The sequence below is a fragment of the Phodopus roborovskii genome, unplaced genomic scaffold (genome assembly GCF_943737965.1).
Source record: "Phodopus roborovskii unplaced genomic scaffold, PHOROB, whole genome shotgun sequence".
Taxonomy (NCBI): domain Eukaryota; kingdom Metazoa; phylum Chordata; class Mammalia; order Rodentia; family Cricetidae; genus Phodopus; species Phodopus roborovskii.
Window position 1 is genome coordinate 1128235 of NW_026126597.1, and position 14032 is coordinate 1142266.

The following is a 14032-nucleotide window of genomic DNA, read 5'->3' on the forward strand; positions in this document are numbered from 1 at the left end:
ATACTAAGGAAGAGATTGAGACTTGGCAAGGTTAACTAAGGTCACAGAGCTGGTGGATAGAGGGTCTACCGCATCAACTATCCCAGCCTTCAAAGAGCCCAGGGCTTTAGGGACTCCACAGGGCATGAGAATGAACATACACGGCCAGTAATGGTATACTGAAATCACTAGAGCAGGCTGATTTCACTACTAGAGCCTACTGAGGGATTGCTGGGTTTGCCTCTAGGTCTGTAGGGACAGGAGCACCACCTACTGCTTTCCAGACCTGGTAGATCCGGGAGGAATGAGGCTTCCCAGAGTGGAGGTAACAGACATCCCAGACGCGTTGGATCTGCCTTGAATCCATGACACACACTCGGGTCAGCACTGTTTCCAGAGGAGGAAGCTGCATTTTACAGAGATAAAGACAAGCCTGTGAAAAGGTGCTGGGCAGAGGCAGAGGCACCGATATAGCCTCAGTCCGGATCCTCTGTGCCCTCCACACAGCTCACATTCAATCATGAGATTGAATGGGCCCTTGCTAGTGAGCACCCTTCCCCCAATGCTCCCTGTCGGGCCTGTTTCCCAGGTGTCCCAATCAGACAGCTAGTGTGGTGTGTTATAGCCCCTGGCTTCTGCTGGCCCTGCCCAGGGAGGCTGGCTCTCCTGGTGACTGACTGCTAAGGACCTAGACCTGTGACTGAATGGCCTCAGTGTTCCACCGTCAGAGTCTTGGCAAAGTGCCACCTCTATCCTCGGACTGCTAACTGGCCAAGGAGGCAAACCTTAGAACCCTTTGGGCCTTCTAACCCTGTGGTCTGTGACTCTTAGCCCAGCTCTCTGTTTCACTACCTCTCCAATGCCACAGTGCTGACTTCATCTTCGCCATCTTCTTCTTCTCAGTGGAAAATTATCACAATCTATTTGAGAGTGGTAAAATAAGCTAGAGAAGTATATGTTTTTATTTCTGAATGTTCATTTCTGTATATCTGCATGTCTTTTTATTTATTTATTTCTTAAAATGTTTACTATGCATGTTGTTTTTCTGGAGCATTCAGATGCCTGAAGAGATTCAAATGGGACTAGAAAGACACATTCAGCACAGAGAGGGTTAAGCCAATTCCTTCTTCTCCTTGTAGGTTGACATCATCTTTCTGATTTCATCTTTCTGGAGTCAGACCCTTGGGGCAGGTCTGCATACAGTTCAAAAAGAGAGAGAAGGAGTCCTGCAGCTTGGCCAGGTGCTCCTCTGTGAATCGATTGTCCAGCATCAGGCACACATGAGACCTGCAGGCTTCACATGAGACCTGCAGGCTCGGGGTACTTGTCTACTCCCCACCAGTAGCTGGGGCAGCTGGTTTTGCAGCAGGTGCTCTGAATGTCTTCTTTATAAGTTTATAACATAGTTACAACATTTCTCCCTTCTCTTTCCTCCCTCCTAAACCCTCCCAGATACTTCTCCTTGTTCTCTTTCTACCCTACTCAAAGATCTCAGGAAACTATAAGGAGTCCTGAGAGTGGGAGACATAGTCTTCCCAGGAAAGGGCACACCCATTGATTACCCTAACCCTGAAGACACACATACAAGTAACATTCTATAGACTGATTAGGTTATATTTAGGAATACATATCCATAGTTGTATATTGATAAGAATTAATGAAAAAGAGGCTAATTTCTGTGTGTCCACCCTAGTGACAATGTCCCTACCTCCACTCTGGGATCTTGGACATCATTGGCTTGCTTCTAATATCTTGTTTCATCCTGGGGTTCCATGTTAATTAGGCTCAGTTTGTCCTGGACTTGATGCTTATTTCAGTTCTTTTGGTCATCTTTAAAGTTGGCTTTGGAATCAGAGTCTTGGACTACCTGGAGGTGTTGCCAATGTCCTGTTGTTGGGGTAGATCTCCTGTCTGAGGGTTTGGATCTTTATTCAGAGACATCATAAATCACATGATATTGACAGCAAGACCTTGGATTTTACCTGGCTTTCAGCTCCCTCCCATATCCTTTGAGCCTCCTACTCAAATTCCTTGTGGTTGCCAGAGAAAACTCCTGTTGCTTCCTCAATGGTCTCCTCCACTGTTGGAATAAAATTTAGCACACACTCCCCTAGCCTGCCTCCCATTCTCTTGTGTTTGTGGCATTCACCCCATCCATTCCAGCACACTACTGACTTGCCTTGTGTCTTTTTTGTTTTTGAGTTTTCAAGACAGGGTTTCTGTGTGTACCAGTCCTGGCTGTCCTGGAGCTCACTCTGTAGTCCAGGCTGACCTTGAACTCAGAGATCTGCCTGCCTTTGCCTCCTGAGTGCTGGGATTAAAGGTGTGTGCCATCACTGCCTGGCTTACCTTGTGCCTTAGTTAGGGTTTCTATTGCTGTGAGGAGACACCATGACCACCACAACTCTTTTAATTGGGCTGGCTTACAGTTCAGAGGTTCAGTCCATTATCAACATAGTGGAACATGGCGGTGTACAGCCAGACATAGTGCCTGAGAAGGAGCTGAGAGTCCTACATCTTGATCCACAAGCAACAGGACATGAACTGTTTTCCACACTGGTCGTAGTTGAGCATAGGAGACCTCAAAGCCCACCCACAGTGACACATTTCCTCCAACAAGGCCACACCTCCTAATAGTGCCACTCCCTATGGGGACCATTTTCTTTCAAACCACCACACCTTGCTTTAAGAACATTAACTCCAATCTGGGCGGTAGTGGTACACCACACACCTTTAATCTCAGCACTGGGGAGGCAGAGGCAGGCGGATCTCTGTGAGTTCGAGACCAGCCTGATCTACAAGGGCTAATTCCAGGAAACCCTGTCTCAAAAACCAAAAAACAAACAAACAAACAAACAAAAAACCCCAGGATGGAGAGATGGTTCAGTGGTTCAGTTGTTAGGAGTAGTTGCTGTTTCTTCAGGAGACTCAAGTGTAGGAAGCTATGTTTAACCCAGTGTGGTGTGATGTGACCTTGAAATCTGAGCACTGGAAAGGCAGAGACAGATGGATTCACACTGCTCACGGGCCAGCTAGTCCAGCTAGCCTACTTAGCAAGCTCCAGGTTAATGATACTGTCTCAAAAATTAAATTAAATTAAAAGTAGGTGGACAGCACAGGAGGAATGAAACATGTGGTTTTTCTCTGACCTCCACACATATGCATGTACTTGTGCATGCACATATATACTCACAGAAGCTCATACACAACAACATGAAACTCAACTGCGCATGGTGGTGTACACCTTAATCCTAGCATCGGGAAAGCTGAGCTGGGAGGACTGAGGCCAGCCTGGGCTACATAAGGAGATGTCTCAGAAACAAAAAACCCACCAAACCCATTCCCACATAGAGGTTTGTCCCTGCTGTAACTTGAGCCAGTGAAGTCTTTCTCTTGGTGTTTCTTATTGTCAGTGTCTGAAGCAGGGCTGCCTTTCTAGCTGCATCTTCTCTCTCTCTTTTTCTCCCTCTCTCCAGGGTCTCACTATAAGTAGCCTCAATTGGTCTGTGTCTGTCACTATGTAGACCAAGCTGGCGGCAAATTTAGATTCTCTTGCCTCTGCCTCCAGAGGGCTGGGATTAAAGGCATGCACCACCAAATAATTTTATTTATTCCAGTAAAATACAGGAGGAGACCTCTAGCCTTTTGCTCTACTCCTACTCAGGGACCTCTTATACATAGTAGGGGGGTGGTCAACAAATGCCAATGAAATGAAAGCATTACTGTCCAGTGTCTGAGATAACTCATCCAGTAAATATCAAAGCTGCGCTGCACCTAAAGAGAGGTGTCAGGAAGGTGTCACAGGAGGGAATCTGCTCCTCCAGCTCATGCCCTCCATTCTAACCTGTCCACCTTGAGACACAAAGGTGCTCTGTTGGAAGGTCAGAAGTGGCACAAATGTCCTGCTACCAGCATCAGGTGACAGCGGAGGTCATGGCAACCTGCCCAAGAGCTGAGCCACACACTGAAGTGAGCTGTCTCCCAGGACCCACACAGGTCCTCCAGCAAAGGGTAGGCACCCTTAGGATGCCTGTGCTCATGACCTAATGTCCCCTCAGCTCCAGGGACATTCACGACCACCACAGTGTTCCAGGAGCTACTAGGGGCGCTGAGTGGGTAGCATGCAGTGGCTACAGGAGACGGATTGGAAAGTTTGCTTGGACTGAGATTGAAGAACAGAGCTCTGAGTTCACCCCAGCAGGAAGTGCCAGCACTGTGTGGCTAGGTCACACAGGGCAGCTAGCGTGGGGAGGTTTGAGACTGACACATAGCCTCTCACATGTTCTTCCACATGCACACACTTTCTATGCTCTCAGCTCTTCCCCTCGCTTCCTCTTATTCTCGGACACTTCAAATGCTGGCTCATACTCCCTCACCTTCAGTCCCTGCCCTCACAGTCTTTCACACACGCCCTGTCAGGACACCCCACCAGCCATCTGCAATGGCGTCCCTGATGCTCTCCGATACCTCTTCTGGTGTTTTCTTCTCTTGTTGGCCCCTCTGTGCCTTGGCTGAGGCCCTGGGTGAAGCCAGAGTCCACCTAGACTTCCTGCTATCAGCGTGAACTGGAACCTCAGACATGGAGGCTCAGGCTTTCACAGCTGAGACCTGGCAGACCTCACACCCATTGACCCAAGAACTCTATGCCAAGAGGTGCTCCTGAGGGATGTTCCCCCTGGTGGTGGTGGGCAGGGATGGGGTCAAAGTGAAGGCCAAACCTCTGAAGTTGCTCCTTCACTATGTGGTCCAGGCTGGCTTGTAATCTCCCAGCCCTCCAGAGTGCTAGGGTTATAGTCATGTTCTACTGTGCCAGCTTCCAAAGCTCTTGAGAAAAGCAGTCTTTCTAAAGCATGTTGACCAGAATGGAAAGTAGAAGGACCCATGGGAAATGTTGCTCCATAGTGGTCCCAGATGTGACAATCCTCTCCTCGGCATTGCATTTAACTTTCTGACCTGTCTCTATACAGCTGGGTGGGCCTAGCACTTGGCATTGGTAACAAGACCCTCAGACAACTGTGTAGGGGTCCTGGGTATTCTGATAGCAGGACATAGGGTAGTGGCACTGGGTACTCCTGGACTCAGTGTTTTGCAGGGTTCAAAGGGCTGGCACTGAAGAAGTTGGGACAGGAGGACTGAGATTCTGTGCCAGACTGGGATACTAAGGGGAAAAAAAACAAAAAACAAAAAGCTGAGATGCCCATTGCACACTATTACCAGAATAAACTCAAGGGACAGAAAAACAGGTAGATATTGGTAAAAAAAAAAAAAAAAAAAAAAAAAAAAAAAAACAAGGGGCTGGGTGTGTTATACACACCTTTCATTCCAGCACTTGGGACAAGCTGGTAGATCTTTGTGTGTCGGAGGCCATTCTGGTCTACACAGTAAGTTCAGGACAGTCAGGGTGCATAGTGAGACCTGTGTCAAAAGCAAATCAAATCTTTTTTTTTTTTTTTTTTTTTAATAAGGCATTTACAGGAGTGGGGAAGGCTGAAGAAATGACTCACCAAGTAAAGAGGAAAGGAACTTGCTGCCAAACTTGACAGATTTAGTCTGAATTTGAGGCCTAGGACCCAGGTGGTGGAAGGAGAGAATTGTCTTCCCACAAGCTGTCCTCTGACCTCCAAATCACACACACACACACACACACACACACACACACACACACACACACTCTGAAAAACGGATGCATGTGTGCATGTGTGCAGTGTGTGTGTGTGTGTGTGTGTGTGTGTGTGTGTGTGTGTTACACACATGAACTCAGCAGAAATCAGAAAAGTCGCAAGGATAAGCTCAGAACCTAGAGAGATTTGAAGGATGAGGCTGAGCGACTAACAGTTTCTTCTTTGACCATTACTTTTTTTTTTTTTTTGTCCTCAGGGTTTTGGTGGCAATGACCATAACTGGCCTGGAAATCAGAAGAAAGCAAAAGAAACTTCCATCTTGAAAACCTAGTGCTGAGGCTGGAGGCCTGGGTAATCACGCACTCGCCATTCCCGTGGTTATGTAAAGCTGTGAGTGTTTCATAAGTCAGGCTGCTGCCTGGGATGTTTGAGGTTCTGAGTACAGCCTCAGGCTGTGGATGTGCCCCTGCCCTTGTTTGACTGTCCGGATGCAGCTCAGAGTGAAGTTACCCTGATGTGCTCCGACACATCTATGGCTCACCATCCACCATATACTGAGTGAGCACCGATGAGGCGTGAATGGCCTCTAGCAGCTGCATTCTTGAGTGATACTGCTGGTATTGCTTTGGCGGCCCTGGACCCATGTGTGCACTCCTGGGACATGCCTCAGCCGGGTGTTGTGAGCCCCAAGCCAGCACAGGCCTTGTACGGAAGCCAATTTCCATGGCTATGGCCTTGGGACACTTCCTTTGACTCATGGCCAGGGCTGCTGGCCAGCATGGGGTGAGTCCCCAGCACTGCCCCCATAGTGCCTCAGAAAACACCTGACAGGCCTGTAGACTGATTAATAAATCTACTGCCCCCCAATGCCGGAATTTCCTTCCAGAGGATTTTTATGAACTCTATCTTAAACCAAGTTTTATTATTTTGATTTTATGTGTATGAGTACTTTACCTGTGTTTTTATGTGTACCATGTATGTGCCTGGTCTCTGAAGAGACCAGAAGAAGGAATTGCATCCCCTGGAACTGGAGTTACAGATGCTTGGGAGCCACCGTGTGGATGCTGAGAACTGAACCTGGTCCTCTGCAAGAGCAACAAACACTCTTAACCACTGAGCATCTCTCTTCAGCCCTGGAAAATACTTCTTTTGATAAAGTACCCCAGAAAGGAGATTGCCTCTAATTTCTCTTGGATGGAATTATGTAAAACAACCCCCCCAAATCCAAACTGACCAACAACAAAACACTTCAAATTTCTGATTCTAAAAGAAGATATGCTTATTGTAAAACCCCCCAAAATGAACCAGGCCTGGAATTCCAGATGTTTAGGGCTTTCTTGGTCCACACATTGAGTTCAAGTCCAAACTGGGCAACTTAGTAAGACCCGACTCACAAGCAAAAAAAATTATTATCATTAGTATTGCTAATTTGAGATAGTGTCTCATGCAAATCAAGCTAGCCTTGAACTCATCATGTGGATGAGGGTGACTTTGAACACTTCATTATCCTGCTCTCATCTTTTAAGTGCTGGATGTGTAATAGCAAAAGAAAAAAAATTAAGGGTGAAGACCCAGGAATGACAGCACTTGGAGATGAGTCAAGAAGATCATAGCAAGTTCAAGGCCAGCCTGTGCTATGTAGTAGTGAGACCCTGATACAAAGGAATAAGAGAAAGCTCAGGCCATTCTGGCCTAAAAACTTATATTTTTAAAGGCAGTGTTTGTAACTCAAGTAGAGTACTTACTCAGTTCCCACAAGGCCCTGGGTTCAATCCCAGCACATTACAGAAAACTAAACCATGCATCCCCAGGATACAGAAAATTCATAAGTAAACTAAAATATTGTATAATTTCACACAAAGAGGGTCACTGTTAGCCTGTTCACTCAACAAATATTGATTTTTAGGTTGAGCTAAGAAATGTGCACCTGAGATGGCCAAGCAAGACCACAGTTCAGTGTGTTTGCTACTATAGTTCTTTAAAAAATATTACCAAGATCATTAGAACATATCCTTTCTCTTATATTCCCATCACCCCACCCCTGGCATTTAAACATTCCTTGAAGACATCATAAAAATTTTAATTATATTAATGAATTAAATAATTAAATTTGGTGTGTGTGTAGGAGGCGGCATACATGCCACACCACATTGGAGGTCGAGGGACAGCTTGGAGGAGTCATTGCTTTCCTTCTACCATGTGAACCCTGGGGTTGACCTCAGGTGCTCAGGTTTGGTAGCAAGCACTTTCCCAGCTAAGCCTTTTATGTCACTAGCCACAAAGATATTATTTTAAGTAGGTGTGTGCTATCCAATCACAAGGCTATGTCTATGTCAGGGATGCTTGCAGAGTTTCCTCTTTTCACTGTGATAGGCACCTATGTCCTGGTGGCATGCCTTATGAACCAGAGCCTTACACAAGAAACTACTGGGTCAGAAGGTGGCGATCCTTCTACAGTTCTGAATATATTTGGCAAAGAGCACTCCAGAAAAGCTGGTTCTGCTGGCTCAGTCACCTTTGCCTTTAACTGGTGAGGTAGAGCGACCAAAAGCCCACTCTGTGTTGGATGACTCTTTGACCACCACTGGGTTTCAGAGTCTTTGTATCTGTAAAATGGTTATGCCTAGCAACACTCATTATAACAAAAGTTGGGTTCACCTTTTGTATCAGACTCTGTGTGCTGGCTCAAAGCCTTGGAGGACCAGTTTTCACCTGGGGGAAGCACGTTCCACCAGGCCATGATGCCTGGAATTTGCCAGCGTGTTCAAACACTACTTGTTTTAAGCAGCGGGATGTAGGTGCAGGGAAGTTATTGGAGCCACATCCTCCTTAGGCTTTTGTTGCAGTGTTAAAGACCACAACCAAAAAGCAATCTGGGGAGGAAAGAGTTCATTTGGCTTACACATCCTGGCCACAGGAGGAAAGCCAAGCAGGATTCAAAGCAGGACCTTACAAGTAGGAAGGAAACAGAGGTCATGCAGGAACACTGATTCCTGACTTGCTACCTGGGGCTCTCTTCCCTAGGCTCGTTCCCCGAGGCTTTTCTAGTTTGCTTTCTCATACCATCTGGGACCACTTGCTCAGGGATAGTTCTGCCCACAGTGGACCAATCATTATAAAAAAAATTACCTACATCAATCATTAATTTAAAAAATACCCACAGATTAGTTGGGCAGTAGTGGTGCATGCCTTTAATCCCAGCACTTGGGAGGCTGAGGCAGAAGCAGGCAGATCTCTGTGAGTTCAAGGCCAGCCTGGTTTACAGAGTGAGTTCCAAGACAGGCTCCAAAGCTACACAGAGAAACCCTATCTTGAAAAAACAAAACAAAACAAACAAACAACAACAACAACAACAAAAACCCAGATATGTCCACAGGCCATTTTTGTGGTGATATCTTGCTTGTACAAATAAAGCCTGTTTGAAGATCAGAGGATGGAACTTGCCACTCGCTAACCATACCTCCACCATTTAGCGGGGACATCTTCTCAGATAAGGTTCCTCTTCCCCCAGGGACTCTAGCTTGTGTCGAGTTGATGAAATTGAGTAGCATCTGCCATACAGCCAGCAAGCAAAGGGCTGTGAATGAGAGGAGAAAACCAGGAAAGCTTTACAGACTTCTTGCTCTAGGACCTCTGCAGGCTCTGGACCCTGTCAGCCCCTGAGAGGAAGGCAAGGGCAGGGGACAGGAACCTGGACACAGGACAGAGTTGCTGCCACTCTTTAACTTAGCTGGGAGCCAGCTCACGAGTGCACATTGCTTTCTCATTTTCTCCTTGCTCATGTGTTGATTCTTTCTGTTGTTTTGCTTTAAACCAGTCTTATTATGATATGGCAAACACACCATGAAATTCACCTCTGATTTTATTGTGCTTTTTAAGGCAGGTTTTTGTGGCTGGAAAGATGGCTCAGTGGTTAAGAGCACTGGCTGCTCTTCCAGAGGTCTGGAGTTCAATTGCCAGCAACCACATGGTAGCTCACAACCATCTGCAATGAGATATGGCGCCCTCTTCTGGCCTTCAGGCAGACATACATGCAAATAGACCATTGTATACATAATAAATAAATCTTAAAATCTTAAAAATCTTAAAAAAAAAAAAAAAAAAAGAGGTTTTCATGCAGCCCAGGCTAACCTTGAGTTCACCGTGTAGCCAAGGGCATACAATCTACAATCCACTGATTTAGAGTATTAAAAACTGGAGGAAGAATCCAAGCAAGGTGTTTTCCTATCCTTAGACTTCCTCCCATGCTTCTGTGGCCACTGGTCATCAAGGTGTATGGGGACTTCTCTCCACCCACCATGCACACCAACTGGAATTCTCTAATTCAGTCCAGTTCTGTCTCCATCTACCTAGAAGTAGCGTCTGATCTCACAGATTGAGGTTTAGTCCCAGGACACTCCATTCACAGATCTGGATTTCTAGAACTTCTGACAAATCAGTAATGATTTGAGCTTTGCACAAACTCCCTCAGAGGATGGACTAATTTACTAGGGTGGCTCACAAACTCAAAGAAACACTTTCCTTACATTTGGCCTTTTATTATAAAGGATATGGATGAACACCAGATGAGGGATGGATAGGGCAAGGTGAGGAGTTGGGGAGCAAAGGTCCCATACCCTTGGGAGGGACTACTTTCAGTATCCATATGTTCAGCAACCCAGCAACTCATCAAATCTTGCTCAAAGGTGGGTTTGTGTTTTGATTTGTTTGGTTTGGTTTGGTTTCTAGAGGCAGGGTTTCTCTGTGTAGCCCTGGCTGTCTTGGATCTCACTCTATAGACCAGGCTGGCCTTGAATTCACAGAGATCCACTTGAATTTGCCTCCCAAATGCTGGGATTATAGGTGTGTGCCACCACCGCCCAGCTTGTTTACTTTATGTTTTATTACTTTCATGTTTCTATGTACTCTGTCTGTGTGTGTGTGTGTGTGTGTGTGTGTGTGTGTGAAAGCCAATGTGGAAGTCAGAGGACAACTTTTGTGGAGCTGATCCCACCTTCATGTGGGTTCTGAGAGTAGAGATCTGATTGCCAGGGTCAGTGGTAAGTGCCTCTAACCACTGAACCATCTCATGAGTCCCTATTCAATTTTGTTTGAGGTAGGGTCTCAGGTCGCCCAGACTGGCTTCAGGTTCTCTATGTGGTCAAGGATGATCTTGGCTTTCTGCTTTTGTACCTGTGCCTCCAGTGTACACGGTATTCCTGGTTTATGTATTACTGTGGCTCGTGGTCAGGGCTTTGGTGCAAGTCAGAGAAGTGTTCTACCAACTGAGCTACACACCCAGCCCTCCAAAGTATTAAAGTGTGGTGCAGCACTCAGGAGGCAGAGGCGGACCGATGGATCTCTATGTTTGAGGCCACCCTGGTCTCCAAAGTGAATTCTAGGACAGCCAGGGCTATTCAGAGAGACCCTATGTCAAAAAATAAACATCTGGGAGATGGTGGCACACATCTTTAATTCCAGCACATGGGAGGCAGAGGCAGGTGGATCTCTGTGAGTTTGAGGCCAGCCTGGTCTACAGAGTGAGTTTCAGGATGGCCAGGGCTACAGAGAGAAACCTGTCTTGAAAAAAACCAAAGCGGGCTGGAGAGATGGCTCAGAGGTTAAGAGCACTGGCTGCTCTTCCAGAGGTCCTGAGCTCAATTCCCAGCAACCACATGATGGCTCACAACCATCTATAATGAGATTTGTTCCCCTCTTCTGGCAGAACACTGTATGTATAATAAATAAATTAAAAAACAAAACAAAGCTCTTAAAAAAAAAGAATGCAGCTCTTAAAAAAAAGAAAAAACCGAAGCAACAATAACAACAACAACAAAACAAACAAATAAAAGCTAAAAAAATTATTCATGAAGATATTTTTGAGTTCAAGGCCATGGTGGTCTCTCTAGCTTGTTCCAGGTCAGCTAAAGTTATAGGGAGATTCTGTTTTTTTTTTTTTTTAAGAGCATTATTTATTGCTGTGCTGATGGGAATAGACCCTAGGACTTCATGAATGGCAGGGAAGCACTCTGTCACTGAATTATACTTCCCAAGCACCCAAGTGATGTGGAAGATCCTGGTCTCCAGCCTCCTCTCCACTTCTAAGAGGAGAGATGGATGAGGATAAAAGTTCTACCCTTTAACCTTGTTATCATTTGTTTTCCCCAACTTGAAGTTGCCTTGAGCTCCACCCCAAGTCACCCCACTAGAATAAACTGTTGTTTATTTTAGTTATCAAGTGGGGGTTTTTATTTTTAAATTAGAATAAAAATTTATGTTTATTTATTTGTGTGTGTGTGTGTTGATTCTCTGCCTCCACTGTGTGGGCTCTGAGATGGAATCCAGAAGCTGAGGTTTGCATGGTGAGTGTCTCTACCCACTTCACCATCTTTCTGGACCCAAAGGAAGTCTTTGTGAATAGTGTTTGGGGCTGGAGAGATGCCTCTGAGGTAAAGAGCACTGGCTGCTCTTCCAGAGGACCTGGGTTCAATTCCCACCACCCACATGGCAGCTCACAATTGTCTATAACTCCAGTTCTAGGAGATTTGAAACCCTCATGCCAATGTACATAAAATAATAATAAAAATACAGAGATTACCAAAGCCTCTTATGTAAGGATGAGGTGAAAATTCACAAAACATTCCATGTTTTTTAAAAATAATGATAGCCATTATTTTAATTTTTTTAAATTTATAATTTATTTATGAGTGTTCTGCATGTATGTCTGCACACCAGAAGAGGGCATCAGATCCCATTATAGGTGAATGTGAGCCACATGTGGTTGCTGAGAATTGAACTCAGGATGTCTGGAAGAGCAGCCAGTGTTCTTAATTGTTGAACCATCTCTCCAGCTCCAATGACAGCCATTCTTATTCATCAGCAAATTTCAGTGGTTTTGCTATTAGCTTTTTAATGTTAAAAGCTTATATTTTGTGGGAGGGGATGTGTATGCTGAGGTGCATATGCTGAGGTCAGATGACAACTTCTGGGAGCCATCTCTCTCCTTCCACCATGTGGTTCCCAAGGATCAACTCAGGTTGTTAGACTTGGCAGCAAGCATTTCCCCGCTGAGCCATACCACTGGCCTCCCAGTAGTTTTAGCTGTAAAGAACAGAGCTGGGAACAAACACCAGCTAAATTTCATTTCCCGCAGGTATATTCATGGAATTGTGCAATCATCTTCACCCTTTGTGGTGACATTTTGTTTATGATCTAACAAATAACACTTACCTGAAGATCAGAGTGTAAACCTAGCTACACTAGATAGATACAGAGGCCAGGCAGTGGTGACACACACCTTTAATCCCAGCATTTGGGAGACAGAGGTAGATGGATCTCTGTTAATTCAAGGCCACTCTGAGCTACACAAAATTGATCCAGTCTAAAAGAGAAACAGCTCACACAAAGGTGATCTCAGCACTTGGGATCTCACGCCTTTAATCCCAGCACTAGAGAGGAATATAAGGTGGGAGGAGACAGGAGCTCAGTGCAGTGTGAGGCTTGGTGGAGACAGATGCAGTCGTCTGAGGACAGATGGCCCTTTGGTCTGAGCATTGGTATTGGTGACAACTCCAGTGGATGGCCACATTGATTTTCTGATCTTCAGCATTAACCCCAATATCTGACTTTGAGTTTTTATTATTAAGAACAATTAGAATTCGTGTCAAATCTTTATGATTTGTTCTCCCTCCCCACAAAGAGCCCTGGACCCATCAGCAGTCATTCTCTACTTTTCCTTTTCTCTGTCCCAGGCCTCCATAGCCATCATCTTTTTCATCTCTGAACATGCCGGGTTTCTTTCACTCAGAATGATGCTACCCACACACAATGTGCTGGTACCCTTTTCTTTTTCAAAGATGTGTAGCATTCTACAGTGTGGCTAGCTGAGGGCCCCTCTTGCTCTGCTGCCATGAATGCTACTCTGGATGGTGACAGGAAAACGTGTGTGTCTGTTTCCAGTTCTCTTGGGTGTACACTCATAAGTGAAATTACTGAGTCGGATGGCCCTTGTACTTTCTTTCCCTCAAACTTGAACTTCTCTTTCTTGCCTTCACCCTTCCAGTGCTGAGGTCACAGGGGTTGTAGCTTTTACCTTTTAATCATTTGCAAGACTGCCCAACTGTTTGACAAAATGGCTATTATTTTATTTTTATTATTTCACCAATGATAGATGAGGTTACCAAGTTTTTTTTTTTTGTCTGCAGTCCTTTCTTTTCTTGCCCTAAACCCCTTCATGCTGGAAGTCCAACCCTGAGCTTTGTGCATGCTGGATAAGCATTCTGCCACTGAGCTGCAAGGCCAGCCTGTAAGCATCCCAGGTTCTTCAGGACCTTAGCAACCCTTGCTACAGTGTCTTCTTTATTGCGTGTGTGCAGAGGGGGACCTCAGGAAGGTTTTGACGTTTCTTGCTTTTTATATTTTGTGGTGCCAAGGATCAGACCCAAGGCTTTGGG